Source organism: Mesoplodon mirus (assembly GCF_964341445.2).
Source record: "Mesoplodon mirus genome assembly, chromosome: 11".
NCBI lineage: Eukaryota > Metazoa > Chordata > Mammalia > Artiodactyla > Ziphiidae > Mesoplodon > Mesoplodon mirus.
This window is the reverse complement of record NC_138987.1, coordinates 83,293,660-83,317,239: the sequence shown is the minus strand read 5'-3', so window position 1 is coordinate 83,317,239 and position 23,580 is coordinate 83,293,660. Positions and strand designations below refer to the sequence as shown.

General features: G+C 37.9%; 1 protein-coding gene across 3 annotated transcripts in view; it reads right to left on the bottom strand.

The window, feature by feature from the left end:
- Positions 1-23,580, bottom strand: part of SOX5 (SRY-box transcription factor 5) — a 1,015,676-nt gene that overhangs the window by 872,713 nt on the left and 119,383 nt on the right. For 2 of the 3 annotated variants that reach the window (XM_082635813.1, XM_082635814.1), the window contains exon 2: positions 6,569-6,650. The exons of the other annotated variant lie outside the window; for it this stretch is intronic. The gene's annotated coding sequence lies outside the window, so the exon portion shown is untranslated. The remainder of the gene's footprint in view (positions 1-6,568; positions 6,651-23,580) is intronic. 3 annotated transcript variants of the gene reach the window in all.

The following is a 23,580-nucleotide window of genomic DNA, read 5'->3' as shown; positions in this document are numbered from 1 at the left end:
GATGAGTGTTTTGCAAGTTGTAGATTGCCAAAGGTTCAAATAAAGTATGCAACAGAAATGAAACTTATTATCAAACCAAATATTTTAACAGGAAAATGACATAAATGTCATTGTCTAAACCAGGAGTATGGCCTGTGATCCAAATCCAGCTCACTATCTATGAAATAAGAATGGTTTAATGAATGAACATTTATAATCAATTTAATGATAGAGAACATTAACACTAAACTACAATTAAGTGAAATGTCTCCCCTCCCAAAATAGAATTCAATTTTTCTCATTATAAGACTTCTATTATTAAAAATTTCCTCAATTATTACTATTATATTTTGAACTATGTCAATAAAAATTTTGTGGAAATTTTTTTCCTCTCTTGAAGTACTTACATAATATCCTCAATTTCGCCTACTAGCCTACAAAGCCTAAAATATTTACTATCTGGTCCTTATAAGAAAAAGTTTGCTGGCACCTGGTCTAAAACAATCTAATCTACAAAACTGTTTTAGCCTCAAATATTTCTAGCTTTTATAATATAGATATGTATGCATGCATTTAGAGTGTATAGTAATGACTGCTCTCATAAAAGACTTATGACTACCTCCTAATGCTTCCCAAATCACTACCAGAAAAAAAACACAATAACTACCCCTGAAAAAAAGATTCCTATGGAGAGCTCACAATAACAGATCACATTTATCTCACCTTATAGAAAAATGAAAAGGAGGTACTGATTTTACCCAATAATTTAGTTTAAAAAAATTAAAATTATACTGTTCAATGCTAGTGGAAGTGTGGACAAGAAAACCCATGTCTACACTAACTATAGCAGTGTTAAATGGCACAGTCTGGAAAGCAATTTGGTAACAGATAACAAAATGCATTAAAATACTTACACACTTTGATATAATAAATCAACTTTTGTAAATCCAAAAATGCGAAAACATACATACACATAAAGATGTTCAATAAACTGTTACTTTCAACAGTGACCTGACTCTAGCATTTTTTTTTTTTTCTGTTAACAGCCTTACTATTCATCAAGTTATAGAAGGGAGAAATCTTGGTACTATCTTTTCCCTCCCACCAACAGAGCCAGTAATTCCTCCCCCTTAGCCTTCCACATCTTTTTCTACTTCATCTCTACAGCTACAATCTTGGTTTAAGAATCTGTCATCCCTCTTCTGGATTCCTTCAATATCATCTTGGGACTAGATCTGAAAAGTGAGGCCTAAGCTTATACAATTTGGGGGCTCTTTAAAGAAAAAGAAGGTAAAATTGTGGATACAAAATGTGTGTTACCAATGCTACCCAACATTAAGAGAAGCATAACAGAGGGGTAGTAAATATTACAGAAAGAGGAAGCATTCATAATAAACTGAAGTTAAAAACTCATACTCTTGGCAAATTTTATAAAAGCACAGGACCACAAGAACACGTTTTACAGTCTCCCCCAAAATATTGCTAGAGGCCCATGCAAGCCAAGCGGTTTTTATTTAGGCTTTATTTCAGCTTCTTGGTATATCTCACTCCTTACCAAACCCTTAGCTCCTGAGGGTCGCAGTTTCTAAGCTGTCCATCCAATCATATTGCTGATAAACAATTTTTCTAAAATAAAATTCTAAACATATCCCTTCCCTACTTGAAAATCTTTCTTGCCAGTAGTATAATTGGAACAAATCCTTCCATGATATCACCTCCACCTACTTCTCCAACCTCATTTTCTGTGGTTCCAGATGTGCTGCATTATTTAAAGTTCCTTATGATGTTATTTCAGCAGATGTTCTTTCCTCTAACTGAAGTGTATTTTCTTCTCTTTTCTGGCTAACAGATTTCTTCTAATGTTTCTGTCCCAACTTACATGTTAAAGTCTTCCCGGACCTGACAATAGAGTTGATAGCAAGTTCTTTGGCCCACTCTCCTCCAGTATTATACTTATGACCTATTATAAGGACTCATCCGTGGTGTGTTTCCCCTGATAAATTAAAATCTCCTTCAAGGCAGAAACCCTGTCCTAGCCATCTTTATCTCCGAAGTGCCTGCATTAAGTGCTCAGTAATCCTTAGTTGATCAAATGAATGAAAAAGGAAGAGAAGTAAATATACCAAAAGATTACTGTTATTGCTTTTGGTCATTGGTATTGTTAGTAATTTTTTACCCTTATTTTAAAATATTTTTGCTATGTGACTGTATTTGCTTTATAATGGGAATCTAATTTATAATAAAATATTTCTTTGAGGCTTACTCTAATTTTCGTTAGATCTGTTATCTAATTCTCTTAAAATTCTGCATACCTGTGCCAGGTTTATTTACATGGCCAACAGTGTACTTTACTTGAAATCATGTTTAGATTCCTGTACACAATTAGCTAAATAAATATCATTAGTGCAGCTTCATTAAAGTGTATTTTTCTTAAATATTTCTCAGTACACATATTTCTCAGTAAGTGAGCATCTATTAGAGTTTTGGCAAGAAAAAGCTTATAATGGACTTATTTCCATAGGTATATATTTCAAGCACTAACTGAAAGGAATAATAAAAATGTTTTGCCATCTGGAATAGAACAGCGCTAAATACTACAAGACTCAAATTATGTTCATATGCATGAAGCCACGTTTCCAAATCACTATTACAATTTCTATCTTCCACATAGGATGCACTAAAGAATTGCTTTTATGAAGAAAATATCCAAAATAATCTGATAATTCTCCTAAATATAATCCTCATTGAAGCTGAACATATTTTATCCTTTTTTTTAGTAAAACTATCATTATCACTATCCAGTAAATGCCTGCAGGAACTTTATAGCAAACATTTTATTCTTTTCCTTTTGCATTATCTAAATATTTTGTTTTATTACATATTGTTTAAATATGCTCTACATAGAGTAGACCATGTACACACAGCATATTTAGATATGAATACAGGTCAAGAACACCAAAAATGCAAACCACAGGCCATAGCAATAACATCACCGAACTCACATTGACACCACTTTAGTAGTTTCAGAGCCAGTTGAATTCGTCATAATCTATACCTCTAGTTCAGGTATAACTTCATTTTCTAGCCTATGGTATGATGGTATTAGATTGAACCTCTCCACAAACATGTTCCTGTTCCTCATTTGTGTTAAGACGTTATTCTGAGTTCTTGTGATGGTATGATCTATGTCTAAGTCTGAACTCCTTTGTTGTGTGGATCCATGCCCCAGCCAGTCTGGTTTGGTTGTTTAAAGGAATAACAGCATTCTCCTCATTGCACAGGGCTGCATGCAAGAGTCACCTGAGATGAAGTGCAGTACAGCAGAAAGAACGTAACTTTAAAATCACACCATCATTGTATGGAATCCCCACAATGGCATTTCAAGGTCTGTGTGACGTTCAAGTTATCGAGCCTCTTTGAACCCTGGTGTTATGGGTTGAATTGTGTCCCATCCCAAATTCACATGTTGAAGTCCTAACTCCCAGTAGAGTTTTGGCAAGAAAAAGCTTATAATGGACTTATTTCTAAAATGAAATTCTAAACATATCCCTTCCCCACTTGAAAATCTTTCTTGCCAGTAGTATAATTGGTACAAATCCTTCCATGATATCACCTCCACCTACTTCTCCAACCTCATTTTCTGTGGTTCCAGATGTGCTGCATTATTTACAGTTCCTTATGATGTTATTTCAGCAGATGTTGCTAAAATGTGACATTTAAAAATAGGGTCATTGCAGATATAATTAGTTATGTTAACATAAGGTCATTAGTGTGGGCCCTATTCCTATATAACTGGTGTTCTTCGAAAAAAGGGAAACTTGAACATAGAGCAGACACTCAGAGAGGAAAGACAGTGTGAAGAGACATGGAGAAGATGCCATCCACAAGCCAAGGAGAGGGGCCCAGAGCAGATCCTTCCTTCACAGCCCTCAGAAAGAACCAACCCTGCCAATACCTTGATTTCAGACTCCTATCCTCCAGAACTGTGAGACAATACATTTCTATTGTTTAAGCCACCCCATTTGTAGTACTTTGTTACAGCAGCCCTAGCAAACTAATACACCTGGTTTCCTCAAATGTCAAATCCTTAATATAAAGGATGCAGTGCCATTATAAGGGTTAAAAATCACATCATAGATACTCAAAAAAGGGCAGGCAATATTTTTTATCATATAGGGTATAATATTTGAAGTATTTTATTTCATTTCCTTGAATCTTGCTTCTTTCTCCATTCAGTCAGCCAAGTTGCTATACTCTACACTCAATTTTCATAAGAAAATTGTTGGCAGAGCAGGGAAGCATGGGGGAAGGAGGAATGTCAATTATTGGTCTTCAAGTTTCAAAAGCCTAAGACACTCTGAGAAATTAGAATGATTCTCATGCACTGGAAACAGACTTAGAAGAGACCCTCCTATTTATTTACTAAGCTAAGAGCAGGTTTAGACACCTCTGAGTGGAGAATAAGGTAGTCAAGGCATGTACGGACATTAGGGAATCTAGAAGCCAAGTTGGGGGTGGGTGGCTGAAACTTTACCCTCTCCCCACCATCCTAACTCTTCCTAGTGGGGCTGGAATGACCAGATATTAGACTGGAAGATTCAACTGAGGCACCTTCATTGAACAGGCATGAAATCCCAAAGTAAAGGGCTAGATCAAAATCCAGATTAAAAAAAAAATCATAAGAACTGGTTGGATGGTTCTAAAAGCCAACCAGAGAATGTAAAGGATCAAAAGGACAGAGGAGGGGAAAAGCATTATGAAATGGACTGAGCTGCTGCCCTATGACAAGTCCCACCTCACCCCAAGCAAGAGGGATGGAAGGGACTATTTTCTCTCTCAAATCTTTAGAGGGGCTTCAAAGGAATAGTTTAGACAGCCTGGACTTTGGGAAACCCAATGGACTGCAGACTGGCTCCCACCTTGGAAATCGGGAGGACAAGAGGGTCAGGCTAGGAGCAGCTCTGGAATTTTAGAAGTACCCTCGACCCCTCCTGCTCTTGGAGGTTCATGAGATGCATGTTTTCATGAAGCTGGTGTGGGTCAGGGATGAGAGAGCCAGACTGAAGCCCAAGATGACCATTGCGAAGTATTCTTTTTTTTTTTTCTGCGGTACGCGGGCCTCTCACTGTTGTGGCCTCTCCCGTTGTGGAGCACAGGCTCCAGATGCACAGGCTCAGTGGCCATGGCTCACGGGCCCAGCCGCTCCGCGGCATGTGGGATCTTCCCGGACCAGGGCACGAACCCGCGTCCCCTACATCGGCAGGCGGACTCTCAACCACTGCGCCACCAGGGAAGCCCCGCGAAGTATTCTTGAGACACTAAATATGAGTTCCTGTGGGATGGATTAGCTGAAAACTAGGAGCTGAGTGGGAAGTGGACAGCTGAAGGAGAAGCCTTGTCCAAGTCAGGAGAGTTGAAGACAAATGGGTCCAGCAAGGGAAGCAACCAAAGTCCCCCAAAGTGGCCAAGTGACTATCAGTTTTAAACATCTGCCAGGCCCAGAAAGCTGGAGCCAGCTTAACATAGTACCAGTTCATGTAAGAAACAACCCTAAGCCACTCTTTTCCCTTTCCTTCCCATGTTCCAACCCCTAAGGATTTAGCAATAGCAGCTAGCAAATGGGGGAGGAGGTGACAGATAGAGAAAGAAAACAGCACACCCTCTCCCACTGCAATAGCCCAATAATGGGCCTCAGAGAGAGGAGGAGAGATGATTTGATATTAAATAAACTTTGAAGCTACGATTATGGTCTGAGATTGGACATTCTAATTTCTGAATGTCTGTGATTTAAAGTGTGGATAGAAATATTTTTTTAAGCTAAGGGTAATCCCTATTAGGTATGGAGCCTACGTGAGACCTAAATTTCATCCAGAGGCATGGGAATACCCACCCCCATTCCCCAATTCATTTTAAAGAAACAACAAGAAAAAAAGTAAACGATTTCCTAAGTTGTGCTTGTTCGAAGTACTGTTACAGAGAGAAATCCCAAACATGTTGGTGGGAAATAATGGAGGGTGGAAAGGATTTTCTTTCTTGGATGGAGTCTGGACCTTGGAATTGACCAAGTGATATGTCCAGGTAGATGGACCTGACCAGATTTGCCAAGGACCTCCCACAATAGCATGACTCAGAAGCAACAGAACAAGAACCACGTGCTTCAGAGTGGCATGCAAGGAGCAAAGAGCTTTATGCCACCCCAGAGAGTTTCTTCCAGTTTAGCAGCAGCACACCCTCATGTGCCCAGGAAGTATCTGGAAGAAGCCAAGAGAAGGAGAGAAGACCCTTGAAGGAAGACCAAAGTGTGCCTCAGCAATGGCTCACAAGTACTGACAAAGGATGAGAGGACAAACATGATTCATAGAGAGATGACAGCCTAGGAGCAGATATGTCACCCCTCACCCTCATAACCGTAACTAGAATTAGGATGCGACCTCAAATTGAGTCCACATGGTTAAATGAAGGGTTAAAATATAATTTAGATTTAACTATAGAAGAATAAATAGAATTTAGATTTAACTATAGAAGAATAGATTTAACTATAGGAGTGGGCAAGTTACATTTCTTGCACACTCAGTGTGTAGACACATACCTGCCACATGCGGGGAAGCTTGTCCAAGACTTCTGAGGATCCTCTTAAAGTGTGTCTTTACACTGTGAACTGAGTAACAAGCCTAGAAGAGAATTAGAGCTAAGTCACTTAGAGGCAGATTCACGGTGTGAGGACGTTGACTCCCAAATCTTAGCTGTTTGGGGAAATGCCAGAAGATTGTGATAAACTGAACCTGACAGAATACACAACATCCACTACCACAGAACTCTTAAATTCCATCTAGAAAGTTACAGACGCATAAGCAGAAGGAAAGAAAATAGAATGAATCAGCTTGTTTGGTTTGGTTTTGAAAATCAAATGCTCCAAATCCCAGAAGAAAACATAGAAAAGAGTAGGCATAGTAGGGAACTTAAGGTTCCTATACTAAAAACTTGGAATCTTTAAAAGCATCAAACCTGTTTCTAATGAGAGAAGACAAATAAATCCAAGTAAGGGAATAGATTGTGACAGGGGTGCTACTTTAGAGAGACTATTCAAGGAAAAATCCTCTCTGATAAGGTGACATATGAGCAGAGACGAGGATAAAGAGAGTAAGCCAGATGGAGGAACTTTCCAGGCCAAGGGAATAGCATGCACAAAGGTCCTGTGGTGAGAGCCTGCTGAGCATGTGCAGGTACAGCAAAAAGGCCACTGTGGCTGCAGCATGTATGTCAGGGGGAGACAAGTAGGACATGAATGATGTTGGAAAAGGCCAAGGAAAGGCTTTGCATTTTAAACTAGAAGCCATTAGAAGGTTGTGTTTTTTCTTTAATCAAATATTTTAGTTTGACATCACTGTAGATTTTCATGCATTTGGCAGAAGTAATACAGAGCCCTGTATCTTTTACCCTGTTTCCCCCAATGGTAACATCTTGTAAAGTTATAGTACAATATCAAAACCAAGATATTGACGTTGATAGTTAAGATACAGAACATTTCCATCACCATAAGAGTCCCTCAGTTTGCCTTTTTATAGCGCTCCCATCCTATCTCCTGCTTAAACCCTGGAAACCACTAATGTACAAATTCTATAATTTTGTTATTTCAAAAATATTATACATGGGGCTTCCCTGGTGGCACAGTGGTTGAGAGTCCGCCTGCCGATGCAGGGGACACAGGTTCGTGCCCCGGTCTGGAAAGATCCCACATGCTGCGGAGTGGCTGGGCCCGTGAGCCATGGCCGCTGAGCCTGCGCGTCCGGAGCCTGTGCTCCACAACGGGAGAGGCCACAGCAGTGAGAGGCCCGTGTACCGCAAAAAAAAAAAAAAAAAAAGAATATTATACAAACAAAATCATACGAGCAACACAATTCTCTGGAGATTCATCCAGGTTGATTCTCTGGAGATTCATCCAGGTTGCTGTGTGTATCGATAGTTCGTTCAGTCATATTGCTGAATAGTGTTCTACGGTCTGGATCATTTAACCATTCACTCATTGAAGGGTACTGCTTTCTTTCTAGTTTGAGGTTATTATAAGTAAAGCTGCTATAAACATTTGTATACATGTTTTTGTGTGGGCATAAGTTTTCCTTTCTCTGAGATAAATGCCCAGGAGAGCAATTGCTGGGTTTTATGGTGGTTGTACGTAAAGTTTTCTTTAAAAACCTGTCAAACTGGTTTGCAAAATGGTTGTACCATTTTACAACCCCATTAGCAATGCATGAGTGAGCCAGTTTCTGCAATTCTTGCCAGCATTTGGTGTTGTCACTATTTCTTATTGTAGCCCATTCTGCTTTTCTCTAATGGTTAATGATGTCAAACATCTTTTCATGTGCTTAGATGATATCTGTATATATCCTTTCCCAAGAAATGTTTCTTGCTTATTTTCTGATTGGACTGTTTCATTTTTTATTTTAGAGTTTTGAAAGATTACACTCTTAATACCAATCCTTAATACAAGTCCAGATATATAGTTTGCAAATATTTTCTCCCACTCTGTATCTTGTCTTTTCATCTTCTTAACAGGGTCTTTCATGGAGCAAAAGTTTTCAATTTTGCTCAAGTCCGATTTATCAATTTTTTATTTTATGAATCATGCTTTTGATATAAAGTCTAACAATGCTTTGCCTAGCCCTGGGTCCTGAAGATTTTTCCTTTTTTTTTTTTTAACATCTTTATTGGAGTATAATTGCTTTACAATGGTGTGTTAGTTTCTGCTTTATAACAAGATTTTCCATTTTTTTTCATAAAAATTTTATTTTTAAATTTTACATCTAAGTTCTCTATATACTTTGAGTTAATTTTTGTATAAGTTGTAAGACTTAGGTCAAGGTTCATTTTTTTGTTTATGGATGTTCAACTGCTCCAATGCCATTTGTTGAGAAGGCTATGTTTCCTCCATTGAACTGGTTTTGCACATTTGTCAAAAATCAGTTTACATCTGTGTGGGGCAATTTCTGGGTTCTCCATTGTATTCCACTGATATATACTTGTATCCCTCTGCCAAGATCACATAGTCTTGATTACAGTAGCTATATGATAAATCCTGAAATTGGGTATATTAATTCTTCCCACTTTATTCTTCTATTTAAAAATTCTTCTAACTATTCTGATTCATTTGCCTTTTATAAAATTTTTAGAATAATGTGGTCTGTATCTACAAAAAAATCTTGCTGGAATTTTGATAGAAATTGTGTTAAACTTGTGTATCAGTTTGGAGAGAATTGATATGTTTGTTATGGTGAGTCTTCCAATCCATTAACATGGTATATCTATTTATTTAGATTTTCCATCAGTACTGTGTGGCTTTCAGCATACAAGTCCTATACATGTTTTGTTAGATTTATACCTAAGCATTTAAATTTTTGAGTGATTATAAATGGTATTGTGTTATCTTTGGTGTCCAGTTGTTCACTGTTATTACATAGGAATATAGTTGATTTTTGTATGTTTATCTTATATCCTACTACTTTGCTGAACTCACCTATTAATTTTGGAAGGTTTTTTTTTTTTAAGTTCCCTGGGATTTTCTACATAAACAATCATGTCACCTGCAAATAGGGACAATTTTATTTCTTCGATTCTGATCTCTATGCTTTTAATTTCCTTCTCTTGTCTTTTTGTACTGGCTGGAAATTCTAGCACGATATTAAATAAAATTGGTGAGTGCAAACATTCTTGACCTTGTTCCTGATCTGAAGAGAACTAATTGCCTTTCACCATTAAGAGTAATGTTAGTTACAGAATTTATGCAGTTTTTTTCAGATGCTTTATATCAAGTTGAGGAAGTTCTCTGTTCTTATTTTTCTGAGAATTTTTATCCTAAATGGGTGTTGAATTTTGTCAAGTGCTTTTTCAGCATGAATTGATATGATCATGTGATATTTCTTCTTTAGCTTGTTAACATGGTGAATTGCACAACAGTTTTGCAAGTACTGAATGAACCTTGATCCCTGGAATAAACCCTACTTGGTCATGGTATATATGTTATTTTATATATTGCTGAATTCTATTTGCTAATATTTTGTTAAGGATCTTTGTGTCTGTGTTCATGAGGGATATTTATCTCTAGTTTTCTTTTCTGTACTATCTTTACCAGGTTTTGGTATCTGGGCAATACCACTTTCATAAAATGAATGGGTTTCTGAAAATGATTGTGTAGAACTGATGTTACTTCTTTAAATGTTTGTTAGAATTCTCTAGTGAAGCCATCTGGGAGTGGAGTGTTTTTTTGGAAATGTTAAAATTGTTCAATTTCCTTAATAGTTATAGGGCTACTCAAATTATCTATTTAATATTGAGTGAGTTGTGGTAGTTTGTGTCATTTGAGGAGTTGGTTCATTTCATCTAAGTTGTCATTTATGTGTGTAGAATTGTTTCTAGTATCCCCTATTATCCATTTAATGTCTGCAGGGTCTGCAGTGATACACTTTTTTTCATTCTTCACACTGGTAATTTGTGTCTTATCTGTTTTTTCTTTGTCATTCTTGCTAAAGGTTTGTCTACTTTATCAATCTTTTCAAATAACTAGGCTTTTTTTGTTGATTATTTTTCTGTTTTCAATTTTATTAACTTTTGTTCTTAACATTATTATTTCCTTCCTTCTGCTTGCTTTGGGTATATTCAGCTCTTCTTTTTCTAGATTCTTGAAGTGTGAGGTAAGATGATTGATTAGAGACTTTTACTTTTTTCTTTTTTTTTTTTTTTTAAGAAAGATGAAGAAAGACTAGTGTGATAGTAAGCACTATAGCCAAGTTCTTAAAAATGTGATGATTTCTGTTGTAATTCAGATATAAAATCAATTTGAGAAACAAATATAAATTCTGATGTTTGAGGCAAGGTGAAAGGCAAGGTATATAAGGAGGACAGTGAGTGTCATTATTTTTTTTTTTTTTTTAATTTTTATTTTTTTATTTATTTTTTTTTAATTTTATTTTATTTTATTTTTTTGCTTTATAACAAATTTAATCAGTTATACATATACATATGTTTCCATATCCCCTCCCTTTTGCATCTCCCTCCCACCCTCCCTATCCCACCCCTCCAGGCGGTCACAAAGTACCGAGCTGACCTCCCTGTGCTATGCGGCTGCTTCCCACTAGCTATCTACCTCACGTTTGGTAGTGTATATATGTCCATGCCGCTCTTTCACTTTGTCACAGCTTACCCTTCCCCCTCCCCATATCCTCAAGTCCATTCTCTAGTAGGTCTGTGTCTTTATTCCTGTCTTACCCCTATGTTCTTCATGACATTTTTTTTTCTTAAATTCCATATATATGTGTTAGCATACAGTATTTGTCTTTCTCTTTCTGACTTACTTCACTCTGTATGACAGACTCTAGGTCTATCCACCTCATTACAAATAGCTCAATTTCATTTCTTTTTATGGCTGAGTAATATTCCATTGTATATATGTGCCACATCTTCTTTATCCATTCATCCGATGATGGACACTTAGGTTGTTTCCATCTCCGGGCTATTGTAAATAGGGCTGCTATGAACATTTTGGTACATGACTCTTTTTGAATTATGGTTTTCTCAGGGTATATGCCCAGTAGTGGGATTGCTGGGTCATATGGTAGTTTACTTTTTTCTAATGTATGCATTTAATGCTACAAACATACCTCTAAGCACTTCTTTATTTGTGACCCACAAATTTTGATGTTGTATTTTTTATTTTCATTCCGTTCAATGTATTTTTTTATGTTCCTTGAGACTTCTTTTGTGACCCATAGATATATATAATGTATGTTACTGAATTTCCAAGTGTTCAGAGATTTACATGTTATCCATTATTGATTTCTAATTTGATTCCATGGTAGTCAAAGAATACATTCTTTATGATTTTAATTCTTTAAAATTTGTTGAGACTTGCTTTCTGACCCAGGATATGGTCTATCATGTTATATGTTCCATGGTTACATTAAAAGAATATGTGTTCTGTTGCTGTGGGGTGGAGTGTTCTGTGAGTAGCAATTAGAGTCTGTTGGTTACTGATGTTAGGTTTTCTATATTCTTGCTGATTTTCTATCTAGTTTTCTATCAATTGATGAGGTAGGGGTGTTGAAGTCTTCAACTATATTTATAAATGTGTCTTTCTTTTTTCAAATATGTCATTTAGTGTACACTCAGTAATTTAGTGTACACACATTTAGTATTGTTGTGTCTTTTTGATGGAGCAACTCTTTTATCATTATATAATATCCTCCTCTGTCACTAGTAATTTTCTTTGCTCCAAAGTCTACCGTATCTGATATTAATATAGCAACTCCTGCTTACTTTTTATTAATGTTTGCATGATACATTTTTATCCATTCTTTACTTTCAACCTGCCAACATTATTATATTCAAAGAGAATTTATAAAGATACAGCATTGTAGTTGGGTGCTATTTTTTAATACACTCTAACAATCTGTCTTTTAATTGCTGTATTTAGACCATTTACATTTAATGTAATTATTCATGTTAGGCCTGAAGCCAGTAATTTTATTTTTTGTTGTCTGTTTTTCATTTCTCTGTTTTCTTTTTCTTTCCTTCCTTCAACATTTTTTATAATTCAATTTTGATTTATCTGTAATGTCTCTTTGTACAGCTTTTTTAGTGGTTGCTTTAGGTATGACATCAAATTACATAATTTATCACAGTCCGATGATGTCATCATATTATCAGTTTGAGTAAAAGGTGTCATGAATCATGTCCTACTGAATATTTCTGCAAAAATGTGGGATTTGGTAAATCTAAACATCAGAATAAATGTAGCTATGTGACATACTGTCCTGTTTCCTCCCCCAATGCTCCTGTTTCCCCCCACTTAGAACTACATACACATTCATACCTCCACTAAAACGATAACTGATATGTGAATTGGAATTAGATGGGGAAAAAATACATCACTCTGATGTGAAACACCAATATTTCTGTCATTTGATGTATACTTTTTTGGATAGACAACTTTAAAGATAATGTTTAAGAGAATGTTTTCTAAAAATTAAAGTGAACAGAAATCTGAAAACTTTTTGAAGTCTGAACAAAATTTTCCTCTTATTTCATTTATCAAGAATGTGGACTAACAACCATTCATAATCTGTTACAATTTTAAGTAGGCTTAACAATTACCTAGGGTCTTGTTCACCTTTTACAGAAAATTCATTTCAGAGAGATGAAATTAACTCACACATGGTCATGAGTGAGTCACTGACAGAGCTGAGCCTAGAACTGAGGTCTGATGACAGAGAACCACACATTCAGGAATAAAAATATTAATTTTTATCTGTAGTATATGAACAGTCTGCTTGGGAATGCAGTTATGCTTCATTTCCTTAAGGAAGGCAAAAAAAGAACATGGCAGATGGAATATCATCACTCATCTGCATTGGAATTTAACCAAGACTCTGGGGTTTAAATGTACCCACGTGCCAAAAGTAGCAACTGGTAGCAAATAAATGGCCCAACAGTGGATATTATTGCAGGCACTGGACCACAAGAAGTTCCCAACATGAAATTGTAAAAGCTAGCATGTCCTTTTCCATTGTGTATCAGTGAGTTTTTTCCCACCTAACCATGCTATCACAGAGGGGCATATTTGAAGGACACTGACGTATTTTCCACATTAGGCGGTTTTTATTCACTTTAGATGTAAAAATCCTTGAGCATATACAAAAGGGACAGTCCTCAATTCCCAAATATTTTTTATACTCCCCAATTCATTTTATGAAAGGTCAAACCTCTAGTTTGTAGCTCTTAGTGAGAGATTTCCTCTTTTAGTCATAAAATCTTCTATGATCCAAACTTTGGAAAAAATTCTTGCTCTACATCTCCCATTTATATTCACAGTCAGCTGCTATAATTAAATAATAGAGTTTCATTTACTTGGGCTCAAATTCATGAAATTTTTTAATTTCTACTCATCTCATTTCTCTGAAACATCTCCCAGTATTATTATTATCCTTGAGCACACAAATACACAGATCTGTGAATCTATAATGAGGTCTTCCTATTTTTTTAGAATAGATTTTTGCTTTGATGAAATGTCTAAATTGCCTCCACTTAGATGCTATCTAAATATGAACAAATACCTGATCCTACTGAGAAAAAAAAAATCATCTTTTAACAGCTGAACTCCTAGCCAAATATATGTATTATGTTTACTCCAGGGAAAAGCTTGGTTCACAAGCTGACTTGGGTGTTCCTTGACCTGATGCCAGCAGATGATGAATGTGCTAATGGTCTGCACCAAAGTGAGAACTCAAATTCCCTTCCATTCAAGCCCAGCGGACTGGCCAAATGATAAAGCCCCGTTCAGCATCCTGTACAGAGCCAGCCATCAGCCCTCCTCTCAACCAGCGGTGCCACATGTGCTGAGGAGCAGGACAAGAAGAACTGAAGGTGCTAAACACTCCAACAGGGAAGTATTTGAATCAGAAAGAAAAACTAAGCTATACAGCTGCCACTGTGTCTAACTCTTTAACCAGACAGAACTTCTACACGCCTAGACTTTTTTTCACAAGAGGAGAGGAAACTTGCAGAATTTGTATTCACACGTCCAATGTTGTGCTCTCACCACATGCCTATGAAACTCCCTTGTCAACAGAGCTTTTACCCTTGCCTTTTTCTCTTTTTCAGGATTTCTACTCCAAATCCCCAGCACTCTTAGAGCAGTGATCTCAGAGGCATTTCTATAGTTGATGCAAATTGTTTCTTTGTTTACCTCCTGGAGATGGGGTAGGAAAGGGAAAGAAGTGTAAAAGCTCCAAAGTGGCAGCTAAAACCAAACCAGCTAAAGAAAGCTCATAACATTTTCCACTAGTTTGCTGTGTATATGCCCCCTGCTAATTTTGAAAAGCCTTTGTGATTTGTAAGATGAAAAAGTTAAATGGGTCAACTCCTATGCTAATGTTCATGGACTAAAGGTAAAGTTATACCTTTACCAGTGAAATCAGTAGGTGAACAGACCAAATACCTTCAATATAGACAGACTATGAACTGTTAATAGAAAAACAACCTATAAATACATTTTTCATTGTTAATAGGCCACATTTCTACATAAGAGGACTTGTTTTCCTTTCCAGCTACAGTACCATCAAGGATCAAATGTATACTATAAAATAACTGACATCTAGTTTGGATAAGATAACACATAATACTTTAATACTTTTTACAACAAAAAGACATTATTCCTGATTAGAAGCAAAATCCTGAGAATATACTAAGTTCTAAATTCTGAAAACAGAGAGTAATCCTAAATTATCCCTTCAGCTGATATATTAAAGACTGAATGGATAAAGACAGAAGAACTACATACCAAACTGTGGATCAGGCTGGTAAACTTTGTTTCATCCTATAGCTCTTAGCCCAAACTGAAAGTGCAGAGTGAAAACGGTATTCAGGCCACCTCGATGAATAAGATGAAACTCCTGGTTCTGATATTAGTCATAGGCAGTTCAACTCATCTTTGAGTACTCAGTCAAACTAAATAACTCTATTGTTGAGCAATATCTGCAACATACTTTGTTAGATGATGGGTAAAAAACAAAGTCATTAAAACATATTAATAAAGAAGCTGTGATCTAACTACTTCAAAGACAGCAGATGATTTGACCTGAGTAGAAAATAATACTTAAAGTATTCAGAGGAAAGAGAAAAAAGAACCTCAGACTGGCCTGATCACCAAAAGGCTTCATAGACATAGTATTGAGCTGAGTTTTGAGGAACAGGAAAGATCTGGAAAGTTGGAGGGAAGAACAGACAATATTCTAGGCATGGGTCTAGAAAAATATGGGGGATATGGGTTGCTAGAGCCCAGGACACTCTGACCTATAACAGAGGGCTTGGGAGGAGAAGCCATGGAAAGATGGCTTAATAAAAAGCTCAGTGCAGATGATAGCTCTTAAGGGCAAGTTTAATCATACTTCACAGAAGTTGGTTTTCACTGAGCTCGTCTAGAGGTACAAAAGGATAACATTAGGTTGCTCATATAATCCACACTCAGTGAAATTTTAAAAATAATAAAAATCAGTGGGATTTTTGGAAAGATTTTTACCACCAAATCACACCTCTTTGTTTTTTTGTTTTTTTGGTTTTTTTTGCGGTATGTGGGCCTCTCATTGTTGTGGCCTCTCCCGTTGTGAAGCACAGGCTCCGGATGCGCAGGCTCAGCAGCCATGGCTCACGGGCCCAGCCGCTCCGCGGCATGTGGGATCTTCCCAGACCGGGGCACGAACCCGTGTCCCCTGCATCGGCAGGCGGACTCTCAACCACTGCGCCACCAGGGAAGCCCCAAATCACACCTCTTTGGATACATTATATCAGATTGGGTTTTTTCCCTTTTTCTTTTCTTTTTTTTTTAAATTTATTTATGTCATTTATTTTTTTATTTTTGGCTGTGTTGGGTCTTCATTGCTGCGCACGGGCTTTCTCTGGTTGCAGTGAGCGGGGGCCACTCCTAGCTGCGGCACGCAGGCCTCTCATTGTGGTGGCTTCTCCTGTTGCAAAGCACGGGCTCTAGGCACACAGGCTTCAGTAGTTGTGGCTCGCGGGCCTCAGCAGCTGTGGCGCATGGGCTTAGTTGCTCCCCGGCATGTGGGATTTTCCTGGACCAGGGCTCGAACCCACGTCCCCTGCATTGACAGGCGGATTCTTAACCACTGCACCGCCAGAGAAGCCCTCCTTTTTCTTACTCCAACAGTAATTGCTCATTATTTTACTCACATGCTACAGCCAAACAAATGAACATACAAATGAACAAATAAGCCCTAAGGCATAATGTAACAGATAATGTGGTTTTCTCCTCAATATCCCTTCCTCAGCATGTAAGAGCAGTGCAGTACGAAGGATTGAGCCCAACTTCTGCAGTGGGTCCTGCAAATTTAAGGCAATCATGGTAATCCCATCCTCCTTTCCATTGATGGCTTGGTGAACCCACGCCTATACTAGTCTATGAATGGCATTCCCCTGGAAACGTGGTTTGAATCCAGGAATGGACATATGACACAACGTGGGCCAGTGAAACATAAGTGACATTTGCTTCTGGGAAAACATTTCCTCACTTTTAAGAGAGAACCACTGAAAGAGATGGTCTCTTTCTCAAACTCTATGGTTGTCAGAGCTGGAACTGTAGATGCAGTTGGCTTTAAGAATAAAGCTGACGTACAGAGGAGGTCAGAGCTCAGGCAATTGCAGAGATAAGATGCTGAAAGCAATGGACAAATTCAACCCAATAATCTGCCCTACCTCTAATGTCTGACTATGTGAGATACCATCTTTCTTATTATTAAATTTTGTTGGGCTTTTTTTTAAAAACTACCCTAATTTCTTTAAAAATACTCCATGACACTTGTGCGTCATTCACAAATGGCTGTGATCCAATAATATATCTAATTTCATGGCCCTCTGGTTAGTCTTAGAGCCTCCAGAAGACTTGAAAAAGTGGAAGCAGGACAGGTAAATAGGAGGAAGGGAGGTTCTATATGTATCTGAAAGCACAAATCCAGGTGATCCATTTCAGATGGGCAGAACACCATCCTTCGAAAAGATGGAGTAGTTAGTTGTCAGAGTCACCCAGATTGGTCCAGGCATTCTTGTCAAATGAGGGCACAAAAAAATTATACATAACCAAGGTTCTAACAAACCCAAAAAGTTGAGATTTTACAACTCCACCCTTCCTCTTTCCTCCTACACAGCTGCTAAGAGTAGGGGCATTTTATTCCCTGGTCATATTAGTGAAGAGTTCCTTATGATGAGGCCCAGCCCGTAAAGGGTTTTCTGAACAAGCGAATGTTATAAACTCTGTAACTTTCTATATTTCATTGCCAAACAATGTTGTGGGCTGCAGTTTCCAGGACTACAATTAACCGTTTAAGCCAACTATGATATGGGCTATATTGTCTCAGCAAAATGATCATGTTTACTCCCTTATTTTTTTCACTCCCTCACTTAAAAAATAATTTTAAATGCTTAACTACAGAAATATATAAGTAATATAATGTATATGACAACTTCTGAGGAAATTACAGCAGCAGATAAATATTGGTAAATGGTGATCAAGATGAAGCAATTAAGCTAAAATAATGAAAGCAAAACTCTATGTATAAGAGTCTGTAGAAACAGTAACTTGTAGCAGATTTGATCACCACTATCCAAAGGAGAGCCAAATATGAATACAAACTTGTGAAAGAAGACTCTGCCCAAAGTATTAAGCCAAAGAAATAATAAGATCAGAAACATTTTAAATGTATACATTGTGATTGGTAGCTAGAAGATGATACTCTTCCATGGTTGAAATATGGCTCTCTAAAAATATTAGTAAAACTTCTGATAGACCTCACATATATTCTAAGTGCATAAAATAGCACTGTCTGTTTAGGCCTATAAATAATGACCAAATCAGTAGAAATGAACATACCTAGTGCTCAAAACACAAGACTGCTTAGAGAAGTAGATGAGGGCAGTATATGTACAAAATGCAGAACATCTTGACACACCAAATAGCAAGGAAGCTATCAAAGATGACAACAGTTATGTCAAAAGTACTCAGAAGCCAATTCGAAGTGGTTTCCATTGGTCAAAAATGAGACAATCTGAGTTTCAAAAAGGGTGAGAATTGCAATTGATCAAGCTCATCAAATATGCTTAAATTCTTGAGTTCACGATGATATTTAAAAGAAATTACTTGGTTACCTTCTGAGGATGACAGAAAGCTGTTCCACCTAAGTAGTAAAATATTCCCCACCTTCAGGTCAAACACACTCCTGTTCTCTTCTTGTTTGCTACCCCAAAAAGTTAAATAAGATACAAACGTTTGTTGTTGCTAAACACCTATTAGCTCCAAATATTCTGCTTTGTTTATAAAGATGATGGGGCAGGGGATTCCCTGGCAGTCCAGTGGTTAAGACTCCACGCTTCCAATGCAGAGGGCGCAGGTTCGATCCCTGATTGGGGAACTAAGATTCCACATGCCCTGTGGCACAGCCAAAAATAAAATAAAATAGAAATAAAAATAATACAAATGAATCTAATTACAAAACAAAAAAGACTCACAGACATAGAAAAAAAACTTATTAAAAAAAAAGATAATGGGGCATTCATCATACTAAAGTGTCCTCTCTTTTCTTTGTAGATCCTATCAGAATGAGAGGAAGAATGTACTGATTCCAATGTTTCTTTCTTTCGCAAATCAAATAACCCCATTTCCAACCTAAGAAACTGTTAGCTGCATTTTATGCCACCAACCAACCCTCATCAAACCTGGACAAAGGGCATTCTTCTATGATGTTTATCATTATTGCAGGTTGGTCACAGCTACAATTTAAAAGCTCACTATAATCCTATCTGCAAAGGTTGACTGCACAGTGACCTTAGTCAAGGTAAAACCTGTCCCACCAAACCCAAGAATAATAAGGTCTATAGAAGTCTAGGCAAATGGGTGCATCAATGAATAGGGGGAAAATGTATATTGCTTTTAATGAAAATCCTTCATTACACTCCTTGATGTAAGTTTCACCCACACATCAAGAGTGGCATTTCATATTTCAAAGGTATTCTTAAAAAGTGGAATATATAAATACTGGATGTGATCAGTGTACAGTATTGATCAATATCTAGTTCTCCTCTATACTTTCCATCCCAATGACATTAGGAATGACTATGTGATTAGTTCTAGCAAAGGAATATGAGAAGTGATGTTTATCATTCTGGAATAAGGCATTTAATTGCCAGTGCTCAACTCTTCAATCCTCCCTGGCCTGGGAGTTCATGCAAGCAGGTATATATAAAGGTGTCATAAAACTGAAGTTTCAAAAGCTAAGTCAGCATATGGTAGATAACTGACCTGCAGAATCACCTAAAATCATAACAGATCTTGTAAATGAGATTTTAGGGTTGTTTATAACAGCAGCATAACTTATTCTAACCCAAATGATGTGCTAGAATTCTGCATCTTTCCCAAATAGCCTTTTCACGGGCATCTAATAAAAATTACCCACATACAATGATTTATTGAAGCCAACCAAATTAGCTGAATTGTAAAAATGTAAGGATTTAAAATTAATATTTTCAGGACTGTGAATTGTTTGAAAATGTTACCTATATTTTATGAATTTATTCTAGGCTTTCTCTACTGAACAGAGAATGGCATGAATATAACGTGCAGTAGCCACTGAGCCTAGCTCTACCTTAAGAACTACAGAAGAACATATGGTAAAGAGTTGATGACATCTTATAGAGTCTCTCACGTCTCAACTGATTCTGAAATAAACTGATAAGGCTTGCATTTTCTTGACCTCCTAATCCTTGGAACCAAAAGTACCTGGTAAATGAAATTTTTCTTTCATGATTTCCTCAAATCTACTTGCTCTGATTAATCTAGTATATACTACTGAAGAGCATTAAAACTACAAAAAGTCCATTGTGAGATTTCAGTAAGGCTCAGTCCAAGACTTTTGTTTGATGCCTTCCCTAGGTGGGAGTACTAGAGAACTTTTAATATGGAACTTTGTATCTTTGGTTATACAGAGAGCATTTCATATAACAAGCAGGGTGTAAAAATCGTGCAACATTCTCAGGAAATATAATCGCCTTTTACCCAAAGCCTCAGCAATCAACAGTTTGAAACACCATTCCCCTGCTGAACACACAGGTATTTACCTGGGTCATGAACCAAAATGGCAACTGTCCCAAATATTTCTATTCATTTGATGGCTGCCATAGAAGCTTAAATGGACATGGTGGTGATAGCAATGGATAGACCACTGATTTGAGGATGATTGAGGACTAATGGACTCACTTCCTCAGCCACAAAGGTGTCCTAAGAGGTCTGCTAGCCCAAAATGACCTGGTGGCTTTTGAGAGGCCTAGGTACCACCTGACACTACACAATAATGATAGAGCTGCATGGAAAGTGGAGATAAGGGCCCCAGCAAGAATCTTGGCCAGGAAAATTCACAACATTTCATTAAAAAAAAAAGACAGTGGGCAATAATTATACACTTTAATTGTTCATTTGGGTTCCACAAAGAGCTAAAAAAAAAAATATAAGATCACCAGCCACCGATCTGCTACCTGTGGCAGCTAAAAAATATTATAGTGGAATTTCAGGGGCATGGAGCGAAATGAACATCTCCAAATTGTTTAGAAAAGGATCTTCAGTCTAAGGAGAACTGACAGCACAGCTTTAAGAATAGATAAAGGACTGCCTCAAGGATCTGTCTTGCTTCCTTACTTTTTAAAGTAATACCTTCATTTGCATAGTAATAACCCAATTATTGTAAGATTAGGTGAAAGGAATCTCATTATTGCTATTTCCACAAAACAGTCAATATTGTGTTCAATATCTTTTAATGTTACACACCTTAAAACATAATTATTTCAATATACCCTCATTCATCTTGAATGTAATTTTCTTTTTTAAAAACCTTGCCATAATTGTTGGGCTTTACGGAATATATTAGTGTTTAAACAAGCACGTTTCCCCTCAGGCTGCTATGAGAACAAGCAGAAGCAACCAATAGCTTGGGAGTATCCCTGCCTCCCCCGCCCAACCACCACCCCCCGTCACCCCAACCAAAAGTACACCCACCAAAAGGCCAAAGCCACAAACACTGCTACTGAAAATCTACTGTAACAACCTCCGCACGCTTTCCAACACCGTAGTTTCCCCTTTCTCTTTCACTTCATACTCCACAAAAGATGCTTCCATAATGAATTTTGGTCCTAAGGAAACTTTGAAAGTGTTAGCAAATACATTCTGTTAAATTTCAAATTGTATGATCTGGGCTCTTTTCTTTGTGTTTTTTTTCCCAGAACACATTGTAGTACCCTCCCACTCCAAAAACAAACCCCACATCCGAAACAGTTGACATACTGGGGCGACCATCTGCCTGTCCTAGGTTTACCTGCCATAGGCTTTTACGGTTTCAATGACAAGATAATCAGTACAATAAGTGGCTGGTTATTAGATTAATGGTGGAAACAAAGCAAGGAAAATAGAGGAAAGAGAGAGAGGACTGTGTACATTACGAGACTACAGAGCCATACATGCTATTACTTCAAAATGAGATCAAAATTAATGTACAGTGAAAACAGCAGTTAGATTTTGTCAAGAGAGGAAATCATACCCAAGGGCTGTGGTTTGGAATCTGGAGTTAACGCTCCTTGACTGTGGCCCTACCGACGACATATTCTTCAGGATGTTAATCTCTCTGTACTTTGTGAGTGAACACTCGTTATTCATGAGTATAACAACTAGTCTGTAGAAACAAGCACTGTATTCCTTGTCAATACCAACCAAGTTTTCTCAAGATGTGAACTTCAGCAACCATGAACATATTCATGGGTATGTCCTATATGTTCTGATACGCAGAAGCTCAACAGGCTGACATGGTCCTGAAAGCTCACCTAACCACAACCTTACCACCGCACACCCAGGCCAGCAAACCACACCCCCTCTTCCCATTCTCCATCTCTGAATGAAAGAGCAAGGCTGGCCAAACACACTTCTGCATGTTTAATGAAGTTTAACTGCATTTTTGTCATTTTTTACAACAACGGGGAAACCACCATTCTTTAAAAGGAGTTTGGGGCTTCCCTGGTGGCGCAGTGGTTGAGAGTCCGCCTGCCGATGCAGGGGACACGGGTTCATGCCCCAGTCCGGGAAGATGCCACATGCCGCGAAGCGGCTGGGCCCGTGGGCCATGGCTGCTGAGCCTGCGCGTCCAGAGCCTGTGCTCCGCAACGGGAGAGGCCACAACAGTGAGAGGCCCGCATACCGCAAAAAAAAAAAAAAGGAGTTTGGTTGCTGTAGACAAGTTTTCCCCTCCAAGAGAAAATGTAAAAGCACATTTTTGATTGAGTAAAGCTTTACTGGAATTAGGTTGTGTGGCTGATCTCTTTCAAGTCACTGGACCTCAGAAACTACTCATAACAACAAGGACATGAGTCAGACAGACATTTACTGCACAGCCACCCACCTACCCCGCCACCTCAGAGAAGAATCAACTCACAGGGCACATTCTGAGTCAAGATCACCAGTCTCGGGCTTCCCTGGTGGCACAGTGGTTGAGAATCTGCCTGCTAATTCAGGGGACACGGGTTCGAGCCCTGGTCTGGGAAGATCCCACATGCCGCGGAGCAACTAGGCCCATGAGCCACAACTACTGAGCCTGCGCATCTGGAGCCTGTGCTCCGCAACAGGAGAGGCCGCGATAGTGAGAGGTCCGCGCACCGCGATGAAGAGTGGCCCCCACTTGCCACAACTAGAGAAAGCCCTCGCACAGAAATGAAGACCAACACAGCCCTAAATAACTAAATTAAAAAAAAAATAAAGAATATAGATTTCTCTAATAGATATTCTAAAAAAAAAAAAAAAAAAGATCACCAGTCTCAGCTTGTGGCTAAGGTAGAACCAGAATTCAGGTCTGCAAATTCCCATTCCAGACCTCTTTCCATGTCCTCTCCCACGTCACTGAAATTCCAGACTTCTGGGAAGAACGGCAGCTACACCGCATTGACTGAATGCAGTTATGTCTTGAACCCTCAGCGAGCAGCACCACCAAGAGACGGTCAATCAAAAAACCAAAGAGC